We start from the raw sequence: 26,575 nt of genomic DNA, 5'->3' as shown, positions 1-26,575 counted from the left end.
TTTCTAACTTACATTTTTTTTAAATGTAATTCAAAGGTCTACTTAAACTCACCATAGCCATTTCAGATAACCCGTGATCATTGTTCTCTAAATCCCCACAACTTCTGTTCATTTGTATCATCCCAATATATTTAGTCCAGAGCTGTCACCTCTCTGTTATCTTGAGGTCCCTGTTCTTCACACAGTTTCCCTATACTCTAGCCTTTGCATTAATTAATCCAAAATATGTAACCCTCTTCTTTGTCTTTTGTTTCTTAGAGCTGCTCACCCCTTGCCTCATTATAGGGTTACTTCAACTAAAACCAACATTTTAAGAGTAACCATTCCTATCTTAGTTGTCCCCTATATCATGTCCATAGGTGTCCACCTCCAACATAATATGCGACAATGAGGTAAAAGGGTTGCAAATGGTTAAAGAGCAAATCTTCAACATAAACTTGAGTTTTATGTTGATGAGCTTTGACCTATATGTCCACGATGTCAGGGTTTATCCTGATCACATTATGAAAGAAAAAACATCTGCCATAGCATATATTTATGTTAAATACCAATATGTGATATACTCAATAATATGGACAATTCATACATATTCTCCTTTACCTTGCAGATTCACACTCTTACTATGAGATATGATTCAGCAAAGGAATGCGTTGAAGCTGTGGATTAAGTAAACACATTTTTTTGTGATTGAAATTATAAATTGCTGTGATCTATGTTTACTTATTTTCAACGTATATTATGCAATAAAGACTAAAGAAACTGCATGTTCCAAGAATTCAACTATATGTGAATATTGTGGGTTATGCACAAATATGATCCATGCTTTTCATGTGATGCCCATAATGACCAAGAAGCAGTCCTTCCTGAGTGTTGTTGACACCCACTTTACCTGACTTCTGTAAATCAGTGGAGCTGGATGAGAAGTATTTTTACACTGCCTGTTATGTTTATTGGAATCCCAAAGTGCTGTGTGAATAGAATGGTAAGAAAATGAAACAAATGTTGCATCCCTCCCCTCTCTTCTTATACATCACTCAGGTCAGGAATAACACTAGACATATACAACACAGGAAAAACTTTATGGATCCTGCTGGTGTACCTAAAAACAAGGATATGACAGATATTAAATTGAACTCACAAATTTAAGATGGTTAAAAGTGCCTTATGGGTCCCACCCATCAATAGGGTGCTTAGACTCCTCCTTTGTATTTATCATCAGACAAGTTGATGTAGCAGCAACCAGATACCAATCCAGAGATATTTTTCCAAAAGGATATTTATTGGCATATAAAAATATATTAAAAGAGGTAATGTGCACACATGTGCTAGAAAAACAGGTCCATGCGTTTATCCTTGTTTGAGGACTTCCTCAGGGATCACTGTACTTAAAAACTATTTTAATGAAGCAATAAAACCTCACAGCCTAACACCTCTTCCCACAACTTCCTTTTAATAGGGCTAGTCCCCAGAATGTCATTGGTGGTGTGATGGACATCTTCTAATTTTTTCATCAGGATAGGTTTGTGGCTCTCCTGCCACGGCTGTCTCTATTCACCATTGATTGCAGTCTCCGTCGGCACGCAGATACCTACTTCCGTGTTCTATGACGCACTTCTGTGTGTTCAATGGCTATGCGTTCCACAGCGGGGAGATAAAGATAAAGTCACAGTCTCCCCTTGGTGTTCTTCTGCGGATGATAGAAGTCCAATTTTACCTATACGAAAACCATATTGCTCTCATATCCTTTTAACTTAACCTTAATCCATAAAATTAGTATAATGTGATTGATTTGAATGGTGAGTCCTAAATGTGCATCAGAAAAAAGGGGGAAATATCTCTGCATACAGATCACTATAGTTATCATATCCCTGATAATCCAATGGCTTAAATCCACCCAATGTCCTTATTGTTAAAGTGAAACACACCTTACTTTATCAAGAAGTTTTTAATCTGCTATATTTCTAGTTCTTTTGTTCTCTCTTTTTTGTCGTTGTATAGATCTCCCAAAATACATTTCAGGCGCTACACCTATCTTTGTGTTTTTATCATATGCCATAAATGGCTTGCAAGATAGCTGAATTAAAGCTAATTAACTAATCACCAAGGCCAAAACTCCAATTAAGACCACAAGATGGTGTATCATGGACTTCTATCAGCTTTGTTTGTACTTCATGCAATTTGTCCATTACAATATTTACATAATTTCCCCTTGGAACGCTTTACAGATGAGAGAAGCATTTGCTCTACATAAAAGTTTGATTGCACAAGATGAGTCAAGTGGTAATATAATCCATACTATAATAGAAATAATACTTAAAATCAAGATGAGGGGGGGGCGTGGCCAACCACGGAGCAAGATGGTCGCATGAACCCTTTGCTCCACCAACAGGGCGCCTAATCCAATGCTATCCTAGCGAACTAAGCAGCATCCACTGCAATTAATCAACGATGTCGCACCACAGGAATAAGAGGAGCTCGGCAAAACCGGACAAGCTCAATTTTTTTAGCCAGAAAAGCGCCCATGCGTCTCTGGCGGCACAGGCCTCGACGGACCCCACGGATCCCGAAATGGAGGATGACAACCAGGTCACTAACCCATCACAATCATCAGACAAGTCACCGATCACGAAAGCAGATCTAACAGCAGCCCTGGAGATACTCTCCACTAAGCTCATCACCACATGGCAGCACACGGCGGACTCTATGCGCAAGGACATCCAAGAGCTTGGCAAGCGGACGTCGCACATGGAAGACAAGTGCGACGAGTTCGCTACCGTGCACAATGATCTGTCCACAAATGTGGAACACATGGCGACAGAAATCACTAGACTGGAGGACAAAATAGCTGACTTGGAGGATAGGTCACGCCGGAACAACCTCCGATTAAGGGGAGTCCCCGAAGATGTTACCACCGACGAACTGCAGGCCTATGTGAGGAAGCTATTGCACGCTTATGCTCCAGAAATACCGGCAGACATGCTACTGGTAGATAGAGTACACCGTATTCCGAAGCCCCGGCATCTCCCACAGACGACGCCCAGAGACATACTACTTCGGGCACACTATTTCCACATTAAGGAGCACGTACTCAGAAGCAGCAGAATGCGGAAACAGCCTCCAACTGATTACCCCGATATCAAAATCTATGCGGACCTGTCAGCTGCTACCCTTAAAAAACGGAGGGAGTTTTCCCAAGTTACTAACACACTGCGGTCGCGAGGCATCAGATACCGCTGGGGTTTCCCCACTAAACTGATTGTTACTAAAGATGGCGGCACGACGGTGATGAATACCCCTGCAGAAGGTACAACGAAATTACTCGCATGGAATATACCGATGGAACCAGTGACCAACTCTACGAGTCAAGCAGGTACATTAAAACGGGACTGGGACAAACCTAAGCGCTAAATTGATACCAGTTGAAGGCCTGGTCTACAAATGTTTATGGCCTTATAACAAGGACTAAAAAACTTTATAGAGACAATGTGACTTTCCTCCTTTCTTAGACTTTTCCTTTTTATGGCTCTCAGCGACGGGCTTGGAGTGTCCCGGGCGCGGGATCCCTCAGGGGGTCTTGGCGGCCAGGGGAAGTCGGACCAGGTTCTCCCGCCATCCCTGTGACGAAGCGTACGCAGAGCAGTGGCAATCGCGGGGGAGCCTGGTCTGGCTGTCTGCCAGTAGTGGAGGAATACCCTCGTTCCGACCCGACACGGCCCTTAAAGAAGCAAACCTTCGGAAGGCGAGCACCCTGAACCTACTCACGCTCGGATGTTGCGAGCATGCAAACTGCAAAGTGAACGGACTGAGCAGGAGACTCCTGCCAAAGGACACACTCCAATAATTGGGGCTCACCCGGATCGTGGTGACCCCGAGGTAACAGAGACCTGCACTTCAGGCTCCCTGGAAATGTATTGAGATGTGTTATGTAGGGCTTTTGAAGCATAGAGGGGGAAACTAGCGATAGGAGTGATAGTCGGTTATGTTGTGTTCTGTAAACTAGAAAATCGCTCATGTGTTAGGTTAAGAGGGTGTAATGCATAACAAGGTAACCCCATACTATGGCGAATCACCCCCACACCACCCATAATTAGTCTCCTCTGGTAACCGAGGACAATTAACAAACTACAGGCCTCTAGACAGGGGCGGAAAGTAGGCCCAAACTCGGACGGAAGTCCCCAGAACCCAATATACAATATACAGTGAGGCGCTTAAGCCATTCACACGGCACACCCTACACCCAGTGGATGCACCTATCAAAATACTCATAGGCGCCCGATAGCCACGTATATGGTAGAAAACTATTTCTTCCATCCCTCGTTAGTGGTAACACCACTTACTGTCTCCACGCGAGACGTTCTGTACATAGTTCTCAGTTTCTACCCCAGTTTCTCCACCCCACCCCAAGATGCCATAGACCGGCAACCAACCCATACAGGGCCGAATCTTATCCCCAATCTTTTCCATTACCACCTTAAACATGCAGTGCTACATTGCCAAGTACTCCACTATTATCTGCCTAAAAGATCGTTGCACGAGGTGCAACAGACCTCCCCTCCACAGGGAGGTGGAAGTATTTTAATATCAGATCATCCTGCAGCAGAGCTCACTTGTTATTCATAAATGGTGAAAATAATGTCTATTAACACACGAGGCATGAATACGCCGCATAAAAGGAGACTCCTTATAGAGGAAGCAAAACATACTAAAGCTGATATACTGTGCTTACAGGAGACTCATTTTATACACAATAAGGTTCCTACATTTGCAGGCAAAGAGTATCCAATACAATACCACTCCACATATTCCTCAAAATCCAGGGGGGTGTCCTTTCTTATCCACGCTTCGGTCACATTCGAACTTTTGAGCCTCAGAAAAGACGCACAAGGCAGATATCTAATACTGCACTGTAGTATTAACAATGATTTATATACTTTGGTTGGGATATATGGCCCAAACACTAATCAGAAAAATTTCCTTCAGAGAGTACTACACAAAATTCCCACTACATACCCATCCTCCACAATTGTATGTGGGGATTTAAACCACATTCTACAGCCTAAACTAGACTCCACACAGACAGCAGGTCCTTTACGATGTAAATCCCTCTGCAAACAGGCCACGGCCTTAACAAAACTCCTTATGGAATATAATTTATATGATGTGTGGAGAACACACCATCCGAATGATCGGGAGTTTACATATTACTCCTCCGTACATAAAACGTACACTCAAATTGATTTTATATTCGTATCAGGGGACCTGCTACCGACAGCCTTACAAAGTGACGTAGGCAATATAGTTTGGTCTGATCACGCACCCATCACGCTAACACTGCTAGATAAATTCAAATCACGGGCAACATCCCAGTGGCGCCTGAATGAGGCTCTTCTGCGAGACCCTAAATTCACAGCTAAACTCACAGAAGAGATTACCACATTTTTTGATATCAATGACACACCAGATGTCTCCTCGGCCACGGCATGGTTAACGCACAAAGCGTTCGTCCGTGGCCTCCTGATTAGCCAGGCGTCCTACCTCCATAAACAAGCAAAAGCAAATTATGTTTCCCTTGTGAGACAGCTTAGAAACGAAACGCTCATACAGACATCCAACCCGTCCGTGGCCACCCAACAAAATATAGATCAAATTAAACAACAATTGAACGAAATTCACCTCCACGCATCCGCCACTATTGCCAATAGACTCCAGCTCCGAACATACACACAGGGCAATAAGGCGGGGAAAGCTTTAGCAACTCTTTTGCGTCACAAAAGACAAAATTCCAAAATACCGTTTTTACTTAATCCACAAGGAAATAGAGTATACGACCCCTGTGATATTAATGACCTACTAGCCGATTATTATGATACATTATATAACCTAAAAAAGGATGTCCATACGCACCAGCCAACTCCCTCGGACATTGACTCCTTCTTAGAAGGTATACGCACACCACAACTCACACAACAAGAGAGATCTTTATTAGAAGAACCCATTACCCAAAATGAAATAGCAACTACAATTAAGGCACTCCCGAAAGGGAAATCCCCAGGCCCTGATGGGTTTACTAACGCTTATTACAAAAGCTTCTCTCACGCACTAACCCCTATGCTAGAGAAACTTTATAACACGATCATCCAGACAGGTAAAATACCGCAAGAAATGTTGTTAGCGCATATTACCACTCTCCCTAAACCTGGGAAACCACCACACAAAAGCCAAAATCTAAGACCTATATCGCTCCTAAACACGGATTTAAAAATATTAACTAAAATATATGCCAATAGAATAGGGACACTCCTGCCCAAGCTAATCCAAGACGACCAAGTGGGGTTTGTACGGGGCCGACTGGGCTCAGATGGGACCAGGAAACTGGTCAACATCCTCCACAGTATCCAGCTGTCCGGGGTACCCAGTGTGGCACTGTCATTAGATGCGGAAAAAGCGTTTGACAGGCTACACTGGGGATATCTGACGGCAGTACTACAGAAATTCACTTTCCCGGAGAGTTTAATTAGACTAATATTGGCGCTATATGACAACCCGTCAGCAAAGATAGCTAATGGGGGTTTTACCTCCAAACCTTTTAGGATCTCAAATGGATCTAGACAGGGATGTCCACTATCCCCACTGTTGTACATCCTGGCATTGGAACCGTTGGCCCAGCATATTAGAGACTCCACTGCTATTGAAGGGATAACCACAGGGGGGAAAACGCACAAGATCACCTTGTTTGCCGACGATGTAATGTTAACCGTATCACAACCAGATAAATCATTGCCAAAATTACAAGATATACTAACAAAGTTTGGGAACTGCTCCTATTACAAACTTAATGTTAACAAAACCCAAGCCCTGGGCCTCAATCTCTCGGCCACCCAAATTGCTAACCTACAAAAAAAACACTCATTTGACTGGAGACGAGACCACTTAACTTTCTTGGGAATTCACCTCACACCCTTGACAGGGCAGTTATATAAAGCAAACTACCTACCACTACTCAATAATATTAAGCAACAGTTATGCAGTTGGAAGGGCAAATATGTCTCCTGGATGGGCAGGATAGCAGCAATAAAGATGATGATCCTACCCAAGCTGCAATACCTATTCAGGACGCTTCAAATCCATGTACCGAATAACTTTTTTGTTGACACACAACGCTTACTAAATAGATATATCTGGGGAGGAAAGCGCTCCAGAGTGGCCGCAACCACTATGTACAAACCCTTCAGAGAAGGGGGGGATGGGGGTACCAGAGATTAGGAGGTACTACACGGCAGCTCTCACGAGTACACTCGTAGCGACATTCCACCATGCAAAGACACCACCATGGCACCAGATTGAAAAGGCACAGGTGGGCGGCATAGCGATGTCCACACTGGCCTGGATTCCCAAAGATAAAAGGCCAAAATATAGAAACGTCAGCCCAACTATAACGGCTACGTTGGCCGTCTGGGACAAATTTATTACAAAACGATATCCAGCTGCCTATTTTTCCCCAGCACTACCAATCCAAGCATTTGGCATTCTGATACCGGGATTTGACCATGAACTATGGCCAAACCATGGGGTCAGAAGCCTCTCCCAATTAATGTCGGGAAGCCAATTGCTTACTTATGACTCACTTTCCGAAACGTTTAACTTGCCCCATAAAACATACTACGCTTACTTACAACTACACTCTTGGGTGCAGAAACATGTTACGGCAGATAGGACATGTGGCCAAAGCGGTACCCTATCATTATTAGAGAAAGTATGTGTCACTACCACACAACCACAAAAACTACTATCTCTCATGTACAAAATGCTTAGTACTAATACCCCACCCAAAACTCTACAATTTGTACGGGCATGGGAACAAGAGTTAAGGGTAGATATATCAAACGAAGATTGGTCAAGAATACTACTAGCCCACAAACAACTAACATTGAACGCATCCCACGTAGAAACAAGTAGAAAAGTACTATATCGTTGGTATGTAGTACCAACTATAATACACAAATATGACAGGGGGAAGTCTAAACTCTGCTGGAGGTGCAACAGTGAACTGGGCACGATGCTCCACATATGGTGGACATGCCCCAATCTGAAATCTTTCTGGGAAAATACCTCGAGAGCCATTGAAGGCCTTACTGGCAGGAACATACCATTCATACCAGAAACGTACCTGTTACTAGCATTTCCTCAGGGCTTACAGAAAATCGACCGGTATCTCATGTACCATGTCATTATTGCAGCTCTTATGTACATAGGTAGACTGTGGCTAACAACAAACTCCCCGGACATTAATAAGTGTCTAGACTCAGTAGAGACCACTAAATCATATGAAATAGCAGCATGGCAGATACAAACAAAGAATCCATTTTGGCAAACAGCATGGGAAAAGTGGGATATTTGGAGAAAACCAGCCCAATAGAATGTGCACTCAGGGAATCCTGAGTAAAGTTGATTCCTCAGCACAGACCGGTCTAAAAACTCCTTTCCTTCCCCCCCCCCCCCCTCCTCCACCCTCTACCCTTCCCCTTTCCCACCAGTTGGTTAAAGTTAATAATAGGTGATAACTGAACCTACCTCATTAATGCAGAGAGGCAAATGTCTAGCATTCGGAAACTCGGCAGCTAAACACAATGGCAACAAAATTTTTGTTTAATGTATTAAATAACTTCGTTAGTATGGCTATGGTGTAAAATACTATAGACTTGTGTTGATCTCCTCTGTGAAATCCATTACTAACTTACGTATCCAATCTCTATATGTTTAAAGTTTAAATATCTGTGAAATAATATCCTAAATGTTGAATGGAATGTACCGCATGCATTGTCAAGGTTCAGTTGTATAAACGATATTATATACTTGAAAACTCAATAAAAAATATTGAACAAAAAAAAAAATCAAGATGAGCAACTATCTTATAGCTTACTTTAAATGTTGTATACTTACTCAAGAATTAACTTACATTTCTTAAAATTAACAACATTTTGGGAAGGGATTTGCACCTTACTTAGTTACTTTGATGCTAACTTGTAATTTTAAACTATACTCTTATTTAAAGAAATCATTATACGTTGTTCCTGCTCAGAAGAGACCTTCAGAATGGCATTTTACCAGTGAAATTAAAACACTTCCATGAACAATCTATACATATATTTTTTTAATCTTTTTAAATTTTTTATTTAATTTAGGTTTTCACATATAGGTATTTTTTTCATTTCACATATTATGGAGTCAGATATAGACATATAAGTCATTTTCAGGGAAAAGAAGATAAAAAGAATCAATCAAAAATATAATATACACAAAAAATTCACAAAACAAGACAAAATTAACACAAAAACAATATGTGGGCCTGACATGCCACCAGTACCCATAATATACACAAAAAATTCACAAAACAAGACAAAATTAACACAAAAACAATATGTGGGCCTGACATGCTACCAGTTACACCAATCTATTTCTATATTGAGTCCAATGTAGCCATAATTTTGAGTAAGATAACCTAAGGCCTGAATTAGAAATAAAATTATGCTCCATTTTATATTTGAAACTGAAATGTTCCAATATCTCTTGCCTAGGGGATGGGGGTTCTTTTTAACATGATTCAGCTATACAGATTTTAACAACAAAGAATATATGGGTAAGAATATATTTTTCAGTTTTGTTTCGGGGTGGAAAGTCGATATTTAATAGAACTAGATGAGAAGAAATATTGGTTATTTCAAGAAAAAAAGAATTAAACAGGATGAACATTTGTCTTTAGTTCACTGGATTCCCTCCATACCTGATACAATGTTCCCTTATCTTGGCCACATCTCCAACACTTTCTTGAGTGTTCAGATGATATTGTATGTTGTCTGGTGGGAACCATATACAATCTAAATATTATTTTTAGATGTAATTCAATTAGGGACACAGAGTGATTGCTAAGTTTTACTACCTATGTAGCTTGGGTCCAATCCGATAGGGAAAAAGATTTATTAAAACCATGTTCCCATTTTCATAATTAGATTGCATAACATAGGAGGGGGGATGATGTAGACATGCTCTCGGAAGCACGTCACATCTCGCGGTTTTTTTTTCCTTGGCCGGAAGAGTGGAGACACTGAGCGGGGAAGGGCAGAATGAGGGAAGCCATCTGGACCGACCCAGCAAATGTCGCGGTGCAGGGTTAGCGAGAGAAACCGAGAGGGAGCTAAGAGGAAGCAGATGCCTGCCTGCTTAATGGAAAAGTAAAAGACCTATATGTCTTTGATTGCTGAGGAAGAGAGAAGGGAGTGACCTCTGAGGACTCTTGGAATTGAGAAATGGAGAAGTACACTGGCTGGTTGATAATCACCTATAATTAGGCACTAAGATAAGGGAAGTTACTTATTATTTAGTGTGTATTAACGGTCTGCAATTATAACCTACTACTACTATAACTTCCTAATATAACATACTTTTATAACTGTCTATTGAAAATTCAAGGAACCTGGCATGTCACTGGGACTAGTATAATTACTGGAAGAGTAAGAGGTGCAAAAAAAAAAAAGTGTGGGGGGGGGGGGGGGGGGGGAGAAAGGGAATAATAAAAGGGCTGAAAAAAAAAAGGCCTATAAATCATGGCCTCAAAATAAAATCAAGACAGTAAACAGAGCTTTACAAATGCAATGAAAAAACAAGAACCAGCTATAGAAAGGAGGGCTTCAGGTTTTTTTTTCTCCCCAACTAAATAAAGGGAGCAATACTAAATCTATACAAGAAGAATACTTACCCTTACTAGACTCTAAAGAAGCTGAGATAGATACAACAATGTCAGACAATTTGTGGGAAGAGAATGTATCCATCACAGCTGGTTACTTATCCAAATGTTTGGAGATCCAGCTAGAAAAAATAAAGGAAGAAATAAATTTGCAGTCTAGAGAAATAAAAAATGAGATCCAAAATATAGAAAGAAGGGTAGAAGCTCTAGAAGATAAAACGGACCAAATAAATATACAACAAAAAAGTAACATTGACAAAATAATTAAAACAGAGGAAAAATTGGAAATCCTGAAAGAGAAGATTACAGACTTAGAAGACAGATCTAGAAGAAATAACCTTCGAATTAGGGGGATTCCGGAGACTGTAGTAAATAGAAATTTAGAAGGCTACTGTGAAGAGTTTTTTAAGTTTCTGGGGATTAATTAAGCCAGTGGAATAAGCAGTATGGAAAGATCTCATAGAACTTATAAACCCAGCAATGTACCAGATCAAGTCCCGAGAGATACAATTATTTGTTTGCAATCATACCGATTTAATATGCCAATTATGAAGGACATGACAAGTCAAGACCTGAAGGGGTCAGCTTATCAGCAAATTAAGATATTTCAAGATCTCTCATACCAGACGAGACTCCAAAGGAAATTATTTAGTAGGCAGACAGAGGATTCCAGAAAAAATGAAATTAAATATGCATTGGGCTTTCCGACATGCATAAATCTAACATATAATAATCAAAGGCTGACCTTCGATAAACCGCAGAAATTAGAACAATGGATACAAGAAGGGAATATAAAATAAGTAAAAGAATGATTTAAATTATAAAAAAAATTTGTTTGGGTTTTTTTTATATATTTTTTTTCTCTTTAAGATTGCACAGTAGAAAATAAGGGGAAAATAGGAAAGATTTTTTTATTTTTTTTTATTTTTTTTGCACATTAGAAAATAAGTATAAATATTATATGACACCTCTGATGTAATACAAAGAGAAACATAAGAATTGCACTAGTAAGTTACCACTTTTTGTAGAGAAAAGGAAAGGCTAAAAAGATAAAAGAAAGGAGAGATCACAATAGAAATGAAGAGAATTTGACTTAATATTAACTTTGCATTCCTTTTGATAATTAATGATTTACAAAATAAACATTTGCACTAATAATTAGAATTATAAACAGAGAAAGATAGGCATAAAATAAATTTAATGTCATGGAAGAATTTAAGCACTAAATTAATTAATAATATAGGGTTTTGAAAATGAAAAAAACAAGGAAAAGAAGAGGGACTATGACTAAACATTTAAGTTTAAGTCTGGAGGTGTAAAAAGAAAAGACAGGGGAAAATAGGAAAGATTTTTTAATTTTTATTTTTTTTTCTCCTTCTTCTGGACAAACAACTACCATTCCTCCTGGCCAAGGAGAGTACTCTAGCTCGCAGATCTCGGTATTGAAACCATTTGCGAGTTTAGAGAATGGGGATATATACGACACTGAGTAGAGAGTTATTGTCGTTTTTTTTTGGGGGGGGGGGTTTCTCTCGCTATTTTTGTCGGGGCTCCCCCCCTGGAGGCAGTGGGAGATCCAGGAAGGGAGAAAGACAAGGGAGGGAGTAGGTACATAGGTCTAGGCCTAAGAAAAGGCAGAAAATTTACAATTTTGTTGTGTTTTAAATGTTTGTTAGTTATGATGGTGAACCTCTTAGTCCTCCAATTAAAGGAAATAGGATTCATAAAATAATATGAGATTAGCAATGATCAATGCACAGGGGATTAATTCACAATTCAAAAGTAGTGATGTCGCGAACACGACATTTTCGGTTCGCGAACGGCGAACGGGAACTTCCGCAAACGTTCGAACCGGCGAACCGGGTGAACCGCCATTGACTGCAATGGGCAGGCGAATTTTAAAACCCACAGGGACTGTTTCTGGCCACAAAAGTGATGGAAAAGTTGTTCCAAGGGGACTAACACCTGGACTGTGGCATGCGGAGGGGGATCCATGGCAAAACTCCCATGGAAAATTACACAGTTGATGCAGAGTCTGGTTTTAATCCATAAAGGGCAGAAGTCACCTAACATTCCTAAATCACAATGGATATGGATTGACACCTTGATATATGGATTGACACCTGTCCTCAGAGATCCTGATACACACTGACACAGAGCAGAATAGGGACTGTTCCCCCTACATAGGGTCACTTGGCAGATATGGATTGCCACCTGTCCTAAGGATCCCTGATACACACTGGCACAGAGCAGAATAGGGACTGTTCCTCCTACATAGGGTCACTTGGCAGATATGGATTGACACCTGTCCTCAGAGCCCCTGATACACACTGACACAGAGCAGAATAGGGACTGTTCCCCCTACATAGGGTCACTTGGCAGATATGGATTGACACCTGTCCTCAGAGACCATGATGCACACTGACACAGACCAGAATAGAGACTGTTCCCCCTACATAGGGTCACTTGGCAGATCTGGATTGACACCTATCCTAAAGATCCCTGATACACACTGACACAGAGCAGAATAGAGACTGTTCCCCCTACATAGGGTCACTTGGCAGATATGGATTGACACCTGTCCTCAAAGCCCCTGATACACACTGACACAGAGCAGAATAGAGACTGTTCCCCCTACATAGGGTCACTTGGAAGGTATGGATTGACACCTGTCCTCATAGACCATGATACACACTGACACAGAGCAGAATAGAGACTGTTCCCCCTACATAGGGTCACTTGGCAGATATGGATTGACACCTATCCTAAAGATCCCTGATACACACTGACACAGAGCAGAATAGAGACTGTTCCCCCTACATAGGGTCACTTGGCAGATATGGATTGACACCTGTCCTAAGGATCCCTGATACACACTGACACAGAGCAGAATAGAGACTGTTCCCCCTACATAGGGTCACTTGGCAGATTTGGATTGACACCTGTCCTCAGAGACCCTGATACACACTGACACAGAGCAGAATAGGGAATATTCACTAAATGCCAAACATTGTTATACAGGGGAATATTCAGTAAATAAGGATAAGGTGGGGGACCTACTGTCCTCCCCCCGGCCCCCACGCATGCGCGGTGGGTGGGGGGATAAATCACAATGGGGGGGACCTACTGTCCTCCCCCCCGCCCCCACCCGAGACCGGTGGGTGGGGGCCATAAAAATAATGAGGGGGGAACCTACTGTATGATGTTGAATTGATCAGGTAGTGTAAGGGTTACGCCCGCTTCACAGTGACAGACCAAACTCCCCGTTTAACGCACCGCAAACAACCGCAAACAGTCCATTTCCACAACCGCAAACTCCCCATTTGCTCAAGGTTGGATACCAAGCTAGCCATGTCCCGTTCCTTGTCCTCATTGATGTCATTGAAGGTCTCTTCCTCCACCCAGCCACATACAACACCAAGGGTCCCCGAAAGGTGACAACAAGCCCCCTGGGACGCCTGCTGTGTTTGGTCTTCCACCTCCTCAAAGCCACCTTCCTCCTCTGACTCCTCTTCTTCAGACTCCTCTCTCTGCATTGCCTCTCTCTGCGTTATTATAAGGTGTGTTAAGTAGTACTATTCTTATCAGTTTAATCCCTGTTGCGTCCCCTATCAGTGGACGTGTATATGGCAGCGATTTTAGGAACCGTGAGATAGAAAAAGATGCTTGGTCAGTCCTCCTAACTGGAGACTGTGTTGCTGTACGGGTGGCAGATGGAGCCATTTATAAAGTACCCACTGCCAAGGTACATTTGAATTGTGGAGCGGGGCATGGAAACGTGGAGGTGGGGCAGGCAGGACCAACCCGCTGACGTTATTTTGGGCAACGACCTGGGGGAGCTGACTTCAGCTTTTGTTCCTCAAACCGCAGTACAAGAGGCGTATCCGGTTGTGACCTGGCAGCAGGCCCGCACCACAGCTCCGCCTAACCACTCTGAGGCTCAGGTAAGCAATGTACCCCCGATGCCCAATATCACGCCCTGGACATCCCCCCTAGAATTCGGTTCTGAAGTGGCCCTAGATCCCTCCCTGCAGATCTACAAAGATCGTATTAATAAAGACCAGGCAGGATTAGAAGGGGAAAGGTACACCTGGGACAAGGGGCTGCTGTAGAAAAAATAGTGTCCGGATCCATTCCCTTACCCATAAAGCAATTGATAGTGCCGAGAAAATATAGACTGGAGTTATTACGCATCGCCCACGACATTCCCCTGTCTGGGCACTTAAGGATCAGCCGTACTAAGCACAGGCTGACCCAGAACTTCTTCTGGCTAGGTATCTCACAAGACGTCAGGCAATACTGCCAGACCTGTGATACCTGCCAGAGGGTAGGGAAGAGGGGAGACTGATACCCGGCTCCGTACTCTTCCCATAATTGAGGAACCGTTCAGTAGGGTAGCGGTAGATATTATAGGACCCCTATCCAAGCCCAGCCCCTCCGGCAAGAAATATGTACTGACCGTGGTGGACTATGCCACCAGGTACCCAGAAGCAATAGATTTGACTAATGTGCACGCAGAGACGGTAGCGGATGCCCTGATGCGAATATTTTCCCGAGTGTGATTTCCCAAGGAAATTATTTTGGATAGGGGCACCCAGTTTACCGCCGAAGTCGCACAACAACTCTGGAAGATATGTGGGGTTCAGCAAATACTGAACTCCGCTTATCACCCCCAGTCCAATGGGCTCTGTGAACGGTTTAATGGAACACTTAAACAGATGATCCGTACGTTCATAGACACTCAGACTTGGAAAGGTTCCTATCCCACTTGATGTTTGCCTATAGGGAAGTACCTCAGGAATACAACGGGTTCTCTCCTTTCGAACTATTATTTGGGAGGAGAGTGATTGGCCCCCTCGATTTAATTAGGGAACACTGGGAGGGAGACGAGACTGTTAGCGGCACCCCCATCGTACCCTATATGCTAGAGTTTAGGGACCGCCTGGAGATGCTGACCCAGAACGTACGCGACAACCTCCAGGCGGCCCAACACAGGAAGCGCAGATGGTACGATAAGGAAGCCAGGGACCGCAGCTTTAAGGTGGGGCAAAAGGTGCTAATTTAGCGACCCGTCCACAAGGACAAGCTGCAGGCTTCCTGGCAGGGCCCAAACAAGGTGGTAGAGCAGGTTTGTGATACCACCTTTGTGATCGGTCCATTCACAGGCACGGGAGGCAAGTGCATGCTCCATGTGAACATGCTCAAGCCATACCACGAGCGCACGGAAGAGGTAACTGCGATCCGTGCACCTGCCACTGAAGATTATGATAATTTGCCACTCCCAGATCTCCTAGACCAAGAGGGCCAGAGTGGAGACCTGGGAGAAGTACAGTAAGGAGAACGGTTAGACCCCCAGGAGCGAACGCAGGTCCAAAGACTAATCCAGGACAAGGGGGCCACGTTTCACTCCGTTAACCACTCACAAAGTTGAAACCCTAGACCAGACCCCCCTTCGCCAAACCGCCTATCGCATACCCGAAACAGTTAAAGAAAATATGCTGAAAGAAATTGAGGAAATGCTGCAGTTCGGGGTGATAGAACACTCTGACAGCCCCTGGGCCTCCCCGGTATTACTAGTGACGAAACGGGACAGCACGACCCGTTTCTGTGTGGACTACCGGAGGCTAAATGATAAAACAACCTCAGACGCCTTCCCTATGCCCTGGATAGACGAGATCCTAGACAAAATGGCAAGAGGCCAGTACCTCACCACAATAGATCTGTGCAAGGGGTACTGGCAAATTCCATTAGCCGAGGACGCCATCCCCAAGTCGGCATTTGTCACCCTGTTTGGCCTGTATCAGTTTAAGGTCATGCCATTCGGGATGAAGAATGCCCCGGCTAACTTTCAGAGGATGGTAGATCGCCTACTGGATGGGTTTCAGGAGTATGCCTGCGCCTACTTGGATGATATACCCATTTTTAGCTGCTGCTGGGCCGAACACCTGACCCACATAGGAGCCGGACTAGACTAGATTAGGCATGCCGGACTGACCCTAAAGCCCAGTAAGTGCCATATAGGAATGGCAGAAGTTCAATACTTAGGGCACAGAGTCGGGAGCCTGCTACAGAAACCAGAACCCGCTAAAATAGAGGCAGTCGCCAAGTAGCCAACCCCCCGCACTAAAACCCAGGTCCTCACATTCCTGGGTACCGCAGGGTACTACAGGAAATTCATAGCTAATTACAGCACCCTAGCTAAACCTCTCATGGATCTAACACATAAAAACCTCCCCAAGATAGTAGTATGGGCTCCAGAGTTTGAACAGACCTTCCAACGCTGAAGGCCTGACACACCCGCTTGAAGACAACTAACTGCTATTCAATCTATAACAGTGGAAAACGTTTTTGGGTTTTAAATGCACACTATAGTGACACCAGATATGAGTGGCAATGTGCACTTGCAGAGGTTGGCAGAGTACACGCTGAAGGCCTGACACCTGCTTTAAGGACACTGACTGCTATTAGCTTACAGTGAAAACCTTTTTTTCTTTTTAAAGGCACGCTATTGTCACACCAGATATGAGTGGCAAAGTGGGCTGGCAGAGGTTGGCAGAGTAGACGCTGTAGGCCTGACACACCCGCTTAAAGACAACTAACTGCTATTCAATCTATAACAGTGAAAAAACTTTTTTTCTTTTTAAAGGCACGCTATTGTCACACCTGATATGAGTGGCAAAGTGGACTTGCAGAGGTTGGCAGAGTACACGCTGAAGGCCTGACACTCTCTTGAAGGACACTGACTGCTATTAGCTTACAGTGAAAAAAAAAATATTTTTAAAGGCACGCTATAGTGACACCAGATATGAGTGGCAAAGTGCACATGCAGAGGTTGGCAGAGTACACGCTGTAGGCCTGACACACCAGCTTGAAGGACACTGACTGCTAGTAGCTTACAGTGAAAAACTTTTTTCTTTTTAAAGGCACGCTATTGTCACACCAGATATGAGTGGCAAAGTGGACTGGCTGAGGTTGGCAGAGTACACGCTGAAGGCCTGTCACTCGCTTGAAGGACACTGACTGCTATTAGCTTACAGTGAAAAACTGTAAAGTCACGCTATAGAGACACCAGAAGCCGTTCTGCTTTGGCCATTACCTAATGGGTTGAAAGTGATTCAAAGGTTTATTGGGTTTGCTAACTACTACCGGAGATTCATAAAGGGATTCTCTACAGTAATAGCTCCAAATACCAACCTCACATGTAACGGGGTTAATTGTTATACATGGTCCAAAGAAGCTAAAGAAGCTTTTGAGCATCTAAAATCATTATTCGCTTCTGCTCCTATACTAGTACACCCTGACACTACCAAACCCTTTATATTAGAGGTCGATGCCTCTGAAATAGGGGTGGGGGCCATCCTTTCCCAGAGGGAGAATCAGGATACTCCTTTGCATCCTTGTGGGTTTTTCTAAAAAAAATTGTTGCCAGCAGAGCGTAACTACGATATAGGTAACAGAATTGTTAGCCATTATCCTAGCTTTGAAAGAGTGGCGACATCTTTTGGAGGGTTCTAAAGATCCACATCTGATTATTACGGATCACAAAAACTTGGCATTGGAGACGCTAAAAGGCTGTCTTCTAGACAAGCTAGATGGTTGCTATTCCTGTCATGTTTTAATTTCATTATTAAAGGACCACTCTAGGCACCCAGACCACTTCAGCTTAATGAAGTGGTCTGGGTGCCAGGTCCCTCTAGGATTAACCCTTTTTTTTTTATAAACATAGCAGTTTCAGAGAAACTGCTATGTTTATAATAGGGTTAATCCAGCCTCCAAATCCTCTAGTGGCTGTCTCACTGACAGCCGCTAGAGGCGCTTGCGTGATTCTCACTGTGAAAATCACAGTGAGAGCACGCAAGCGTCCATAGGAAAGCATTGTAAATGCTTTCCTATGAGACCGGCTGAATGCGCTTGCAGCTCTTGCCGCGCATGCGCATTCAGCCAAAATGGAGGATTGGAGGCGGAGAGGAGGAGGAGAGCTCCCTGCCCAGCGCTGGAATAAAGGTAAGTTTTAACCCTTTACTCTCCCCAGAGCCCGGCGGGAGGGGGTCCCTGAGGGTGGGGGCACCCTTAGGGCACTATAGTGCCAGGAAAACGAGTATAATTTCCTGGCACTATAGTGGTCCTTTAAGTACAGACCAGGTCCAAGAAACGTTAAGGCTAATGCCCTATTGAGGCTCTCCCATCTTACCTCCTTAATGTATTATTGCTTCTACGGTCCTTTCTTTATCTTCTCTTCTTCTCTGTGCTATAATGGCAGCTCAGGCACCTGGTGAAAAACCTCATGATAGGATGTTTATACCTTTCACGGAAAGAAAAGATATACTAAGAGTGTTTCACGATAATGTGACAGCTGGTCATCCTGGTATAAATAAAACTACGTCCGCTGTCACCAGATCATTTTGGTGGCCATCTCTTAGAAAACACATTAGAGAATATGTGGAAGCATGTACTATTTGTGCGGTTTCTAAGGTACCTCATAAACAGAAATGTGGGTTATTGCAACTGCTTCCTATACCCAATATTCCATGGTCCCATTTAGCAATGGACTTTATTGTGGAACTCCAGATTCCAAAAGGCTATAACACCATTCTAATGGTTGTTGATCGTTTTTCTAAAATGGCCCATTTCGTTCCGCTCAAGAAGCTACCTTCCTCCCAAGAACTAGTTCATATATCCATACAAATATTCAGGTTGCATGGCATTCCGCAGAATATTGTTTCTGACATCGGCTCTCAGTTTGTGTCGTGGTTTTGGAGAGCATTCAATAACCAGTTGGGTATTGATTTATCATTTCCATCTTCTTATCATCCTCAAACCAATGGTGCAGCTGAAAGGGCTAATCTTTGGAACAGTATTTCCGGTGCTTTATTAATAGCACACAGGAGAACTGGTCATATCTACTGCCAAGGGGTGAATTTGCTAGGAATAATGTTACCCATGATTCCTCTGGTCTTAGTCCGTTCTTTGTCAACAATGGTCACCATCCCACTATTATCCTCCCTGCTGTATTCTCTGGTACTGCTATTCCTGCATTGGATGATCATCTCACTTATATAAGGGATACTTGGACTAAGGTCAATACAGCGTTGGAGACAGCGGCTGCTCGTTTCAAATTTCAGGCTGATAAGCGGCGTGGTGCCAACCCTGTTTACCAAGTAGGTGACAGGGTATGGCTTTCCACACGTCATATCAAGCTTAAGGTTCCTACCATGAAGTTTGCTCCCCATTTTATTGGACCATTTCGTGTTATTCAGACGATTAATCCTGTTTCTTATTCTCTTGCTCTTCCTGCCACGCTACGTATACATAATACCTTTCATGTATCTTTCCTCAAACCTCTTATTTGTAATAGATATACCACTCCCTCTATTCCTCCTCCTCCTTTGGTTGTTGCTGGACACGAGGAATATGAGGTTTGCTCTATCGTTGATTCCAGGTTTTCTCGGGGTTCTTTACAGTATTTGGCTGACTGGAAGGGTTATGGACCTGTTCACCATTACTGGGTTCCTGCTAATGCAGTGCATGCTGGTCACCTTATCCATTCTTTCCACGCCCAGTTTCCTCTCAAGCCTGGTCCTGCCCGCCTGGTGGGCGGTCTTCAAGTGGGGTTAATGTCACGTCCACTGCGTCTCCATACAACGTGGCCGCATCCGATCGATGTGATCATGCTGTTAGAAATAATAAAAACGTACCTAAGGCAAATCAGCATGCCATTCAGCACCCTCATGGAGCGATCCCCGACCGGTGCTGCGTTCTAATGAACGCTGGCCGCTGCGGTCCCAAGCAACTCCGTCCTCAAAAAGGATGGCGCCAATGTGCCTGTGATGTCACAAAAATGATGCGCATGCACGTTTTGGGGTCAAAGGCTACGTACAACCAATCATAGCCTTAGGAGGGTTATTTAAACTCAAAATAGCATTTGGTCAGTGCCCTGTCATGGTTTCCAATAGTTGGTTAACAGAGAGTGCATTGCTATTCTAGTTCTTTTTGGTATTTGACTTTGACTTGTATTTTGACCTCCCCGTATTTCAGGCATCCTTGACTTTTGGCTTGTTTCCTCATTGTGTCTCTTTCTGTGTCCCTGACCTCGGCTAGTATTTTGACCATTCTTTATTTACGTTAAGTCCGGCCTTTCTAAGGCCCAGTATACGTTATCCTTGTTCATTGTGTATAACATAGTTTTGCGTGTTGGGTCATATAGTAATCGTGACATCGTGTGGGTGAGCAGTTTGCTGATGTCAACGTTGTGGATCGAGTGGCCCTTGGTGGCAGTGGGGTTATGGTATGGGTAGGCGTATGTTATGGACAACGAACATAGGTGTATTTTATTGATGGACAGTAAAAACAAAGAAAGGTTGCACCAAATATGAAACAGATAAAAGTAAATAAATAGCAAATGCAATAAAAATAAAAGAGTAAAAAATAAGAATAAAAAAAATAAATAAATAAAAATAAAATAATGGGTAAGTTCCAATGGGTATCAAGAGATCGGATGAATATAGTCACTAATTCCGCTGTGGGGGTGATTTCTTTTGTTGTAGTAGTTCACACCGTCTCGTGATATGAAAAACACAAGAGAGAACCAATCGTGCGGAGTGTATATAATTAATGTGACAATATTAAGACATATATATTACACTCACATTTGGATGAGCTATAGCCAGCTCAGGTTTTGTAGGCACATAGCGGAATAATTGTCCTCCAGGGGTTTTGTCCAACTCTCAGAAGAAGAGGGAGATAAAAACAGCAGATAGTGCTCTCTGATAATATATATAAGGTAGTGAATAAAATGAGATAAAATATACTCACAAGTAAAGTGCAGGTCTCACTGCACTTTAGAAATAGTGTTAGTGGTATAATCCCCACTTCAGCATACGTAGTTTAAAATGCCAGGAAAAAGTTGAAATAGTAAAAATTATAATAGTGTGCAAAAATGATAGTGTTACAAATATCTAACCAAAAATCATTTATTTTATAAATAACACAATATATAAATAACCATAACGCTTTTCACCGCTGGGGCTTTATCAAAATGGTATAACATATAACCTGGCACATAAAGAATATATATTGGTACACTAGTACTTTAAAAAATGGCGCCAGGGGCGGAGCCAGCAGCCGCACTGACAAGACGTGTCTCTCAGGAGCTCCGTCCAAGCAGGGAAAAAAACGGGCTGTAAAAGCGGTTTATGCCCAATTTCCCCTTCCACATCAGCCCTACCGACCTCTTCAAACGATGGGGCGCAAAAGTAAAAAATACCGGCCGGAAAAACCGCCAAACACCGCCGATATCGGCGAACTCTTGTGGAGGCCGCAAGCGTCCCTGAGATCTGTCATGGCGCCGCTCTCCGACGCACCGTCCAGATCGTCCAGTGAAGACTCACTATCCAACCTGGACATGGTGGCGGAGACGCGGAATACAAGCAAGCCCAAGGCACTAAGCAATCCGCCTGTCACGGAGGACCGGCTAAAAGCCCTCCTGGAAGACCTACGCCGACATATTGCGGCAGACATCAACTCCTTCAAAGAGGAAATACATGGGGTATCGGTGAGATTACAAGACACAGAAATCAGCACAGCGGCACACGATACCCGCATTACCAGCCTAGAAGGTGAGCTGACTAAGATCAGGAACGAATTAGTCCACACCCAGCATCAAGTAGCAGCGATGGAGGATCGCAGGCGCTGGAATAATGTTAAAGTAAGGGGCCTGGCCGACAGTGTTACAACTGCAGAAATCCCCCATCTATTCAGAAGGCTAATATCCAGCCTATTCGCGCCAAAACAAGCTAAAGCCATGTTACTGGAAGGATGCTACAGATTACCGCAACCGCAAGTGAACTCCCAACAACACAGCAGGGATGTAATTGTGCGTTTTCAACATGGCCCAGACAAACAGGCCTTCCTATCAGCGGTCCGCAACACCACTCCTTACCAATTTGAGGGACACTCTTTATTGTTCTACTCGGACATAGCCAGGGCCACGATGACGTGGCGATGATCTCTGAGACCACTTACCACAGTGCTGATACAGCACAAAAGACCCTACAGATGGGGAGCACAACGGAGCCTCATGATACCTCACGAGACTGGGACTCTTAAAGTTACCGACATATCCGATATGGGCTCCGTCCTACAACAACTGGGACTACCCCCTGCGGAGACAGGGTCGCATCCACCACCACCTAAGCCACAGCCACCAACATGGGACCCGGCTACTATCCGCCCCTTCATACCGGCTACCAGACGGAACGAAGCAGCCACCATGGAGAAGACCTGACTGTCTTACACAGCCACGCACTGCATGCTGCAAAGTTTTTTACCCAAGTTAATGTTTTATATATTGCACTGTCTCATTGTGCTGCACTGTTTCCCTGTTAATCTAATAATTAAGCTTGCAGCAAGCGCACGCAGATAGCTGGAGACACGTCTCACCAAACCCCTACCCGCTGGCTCCGGGGTATACATACCCCTCTCTGTTTACCCCCCCACCCCTAACTTCGTCCTCAGCTCTTAGTATTAAGTTTACAGGGGTGCTCTACCTCCTATGCCTTAACTGCACACGCTGCTGTCACGCACTAACCGAACGCAGGAGGCCCATAGCATTCACTGCTCCGAGATAACATTAAAACTAGCTGATAATCCTTCCAGACGGGCAGTCGTTATAGTTATAGTCACAAGTTAGATAATTTAGCTCAGTTGAATGGCTACTTTTCAAATAGCGGTCTCAGGGAAACCCTATATACCTTCCATGCCCAACGCGCCTACACTCAAGATATTAGGCAGGTTGGCTATATACTGCTACTGAGTAAGCTCCTGAAACCGATCCACATAATACCCTAGAGACGCACAACCTTTGGTATACAAGCTGGTCCATGCGCTACTCTCAGCCTAGATTGAGCTAACCGGATTTATTCTAATACTAACTAATATATAACTATGTTATTTTTTTTTTCAAAGTTTCTTCACATCAATACAAAAAAGGTGCATGTAACGTATTTGCCATGTTAATGTTATATTATGTATGCTGAAACACTTGCATTCGCTGTTGTGGCAATGCAGGATGCCTGTACACAAAAAGCACAACAAAAATAAAGAATTACAAAAAAAAAAATGGCGCCAAAATGACATCATTACTTGGTAGCCAATAGAAATCATACATTTTACATATAAAAAAATCGAATATAAAATTGAAATTAAAATGTTAAACAGAGGTATGTATCTTTAATAAACCATATGTCCTATTCTTGTGAGATAATTTATTCACCCAAACGAAGTTGCAAATCTTAAATAAAACAGAAAAAAAGACGCATCACGTGACTCGCATAGCACCTTGGGAAATGTAGTGCGGGAGTCACGTGATCGGCGTCTGTGAAGTGGATGGGGAGGGAAAGCCTGATGCGGCAGAGCAGCCGTCCTGTAGGTGGGCGGCATGATTAACATGAAGGGCGGATCTAAAAGCAGCACATGACCCACGGGCAATGGGAGAATGATACGCGGGTCACGTGATCGGCAAGTCGGCGAAAGGGCGCATGGGACATGTAGTTTGGCGCGCCCTTTCGTCTATAGATAGCTAATAACTTGCAATTTATGTATATGGATTTGATTAAGAGTGTATAATAGGTATAAAAGGAGACACAATAAATAAATTAATATACCATACACTGACACATCATATATATACACATAAAAAAAATGAATATGATAATACAGATAAGGGAATTCAAATTAATGTATAAACATCTTAAGGTGTGTAAAATCAACATGACATATAAACACATTTAAAGAAACATTTATGAAAACAGATATTAATGGGAATAATTTACTAAAAAATAAAAAATGTAAAAATATAAAAAATAAAAAGTAGAAAGAAACACATATTATATACCGTAAGTGTAGGAAAGTAACATAGGGAGTTAGTAACATTGGAAGTCATATGTATTTTTGGTTTCCGTTAAAATGCATAAAATAAACATATTTTATCTTGTATATTTATGATGCACATCTAATTTATGATGCACATAATTGTGACAATGTGGTCAGGTTGGGGGTATTCTAGACTATAATGCCGTAGGTAACAACTATGAACAGGATAGCCCCAACCTGACACCATAAAAATAAAAAGTGATAAAATGTTATATATAAAAGTTTTTAAATTTTTTAAGTAAATTATTCCCATTAATATCTGTTTTCATAAATATGTTTCTTTAAATGTGTTTATATGTCATGTTGATTTTACACACCTTTTACACACCTTAAGATGTTTATACATTAATTTGAACAAAATAAATCACCCCCACAGCGGAATTAGTGACTATATTCATCCGATCTCTTGATACCCATTGGAACTTACCCATTATTTTATTTTTATTTATTTATTTTTTTTATTCTTATTTTTTACTCTTTTATTTTTATTGCATTTGCTATTTATTTACTTTTATCTGTTTCATATTTGGCGCAACCTTTCTTTGTTTTTACTGTCCACTTCTTATATAGAGGGTTAGAGGGTTACCCTCTATAAGGTCGCTGCCTGTTCAGTATATTATTAGCGCTAACCTAACACCCCTTTTTGTACTGTATTTTATTGATGACATTTTGAATGCACAGAGATACCATGATGAGATCCTGAGGCCCATTGTTGTGCCATTTATCCACGACCATCACCTCATGTTGCAGCATGTTAATGCACGGCCCCATGTTGCAAGGATCTGTACATAAGTCCTGAAAGCTGAAAACATTGCAGCTCTTGCATGACCAGCATACTCACCAGGCATGTCACCCATTGAGCATGTTTGGGATGCTCTGGATCGGCGTATACAACGGGCGTGTTCTAGGTCCTGCCAATATCCAGCAGCTTCACACAGCCATTGAAGAGGAGGAGTGGACTAACTTTCCCCAGGCCACAATCAACAACCTGATCAACTCTATGCGAAGGAGATGTGTTACACTGCGTGAGGCAAATGGTCACACCAGATACTGACTGGCTTTCGGACCCCCCAGAATCCACCAATACAGTTAAACTGAACATTTTAGAGTGGCCTTTTATTGCGGCCAGTCTAAGGCACACCTGTGCAATAATCATGCTGTCTGATTAGGGATTATTCTAGCCTCAGTGAGGGAATAATCTAAATTTTATTAAAGACAGGAGGCGAATATTTGCTTTACCTTCTTTACTGAAACCTCCAGCAGCAAAGAAACAGTTAACAGAACTTTTCAAAACAACCAATCAGAACAAAGCAACAGTAGTATAAAACCCTTGAGCAGGCTCTTCCACTTCCTCTTTCTTTGATGAGGTCGAGCAGGAGAGCAAGGAAACCAACGAATCCACCTTGTAGCAGACACATCCAGAGAAACAATCGTCAAGCCCAGAGAGAAAACAGATTACACTGCAAGAAAACAGAAAACATTGTGAAAGTAAACTGTCAAGGCAAGATGTCATATCCATTCAATATCACTTGCACATCATAATACCTGATGAATAAACAAAGTCTACAGATCTTATGAAGACCTAGTATTTAGTATGTACCTAAACTAAAAGGCATTGACGAAACATAATTACAACACAAACATGATGAATAAAACACACACGGGCAATCATCACTAAATAATAAAAATAACCTTTATTATGTAAAACCATGCATTCCCGAAACATAACAATATCCACTGTAACGGATCACCTGGCACCCCGACTTGGTACCTCCGTTAATGGATGCTCCTAGTGCTTCCTGAGGACTCCAAGCACTCTGGCAGACACCACAATCACCGAATCCGAGAACCTTTAAATTCTCCCAAGCGTATGAATGCTGTAGACCATTGAATAGGAACCATACG

General features: G+C 42.7%; 1 protein-coding gene across 1 annotated transcript in view; it reads left to right on the top strand.

Moving 5' to 3' along the window:
* The window catches only part of LOC134566150 (balbiani ring protein 3-like), a 438,349-nt gene that overhangs the window by 154,754 nt on the left and 257,020 nt on the right, over positions 1-26,575 (top strand). The gene's annotated exons all lie outside the window — the stretch shown is intronic.

Source organism: Pelobates fuscus, chromosome 6 (assembly GCF_036172605.1).
Source record: "Pelobates fuscus isolate aPelFus1 chromosome 6, aPelFus1.pri, whole genome shotgun sequence".
NCBI lineage: Eukaryota > Metazoa > Chordata > Amphibia > Anura > Pelobatidae > Pelobates > Pelobates fuscus.
Note: the sequence above shows the minus strand (reverse complement) of the source record. Positions and strands in the feature narration are given on the sequence as shown.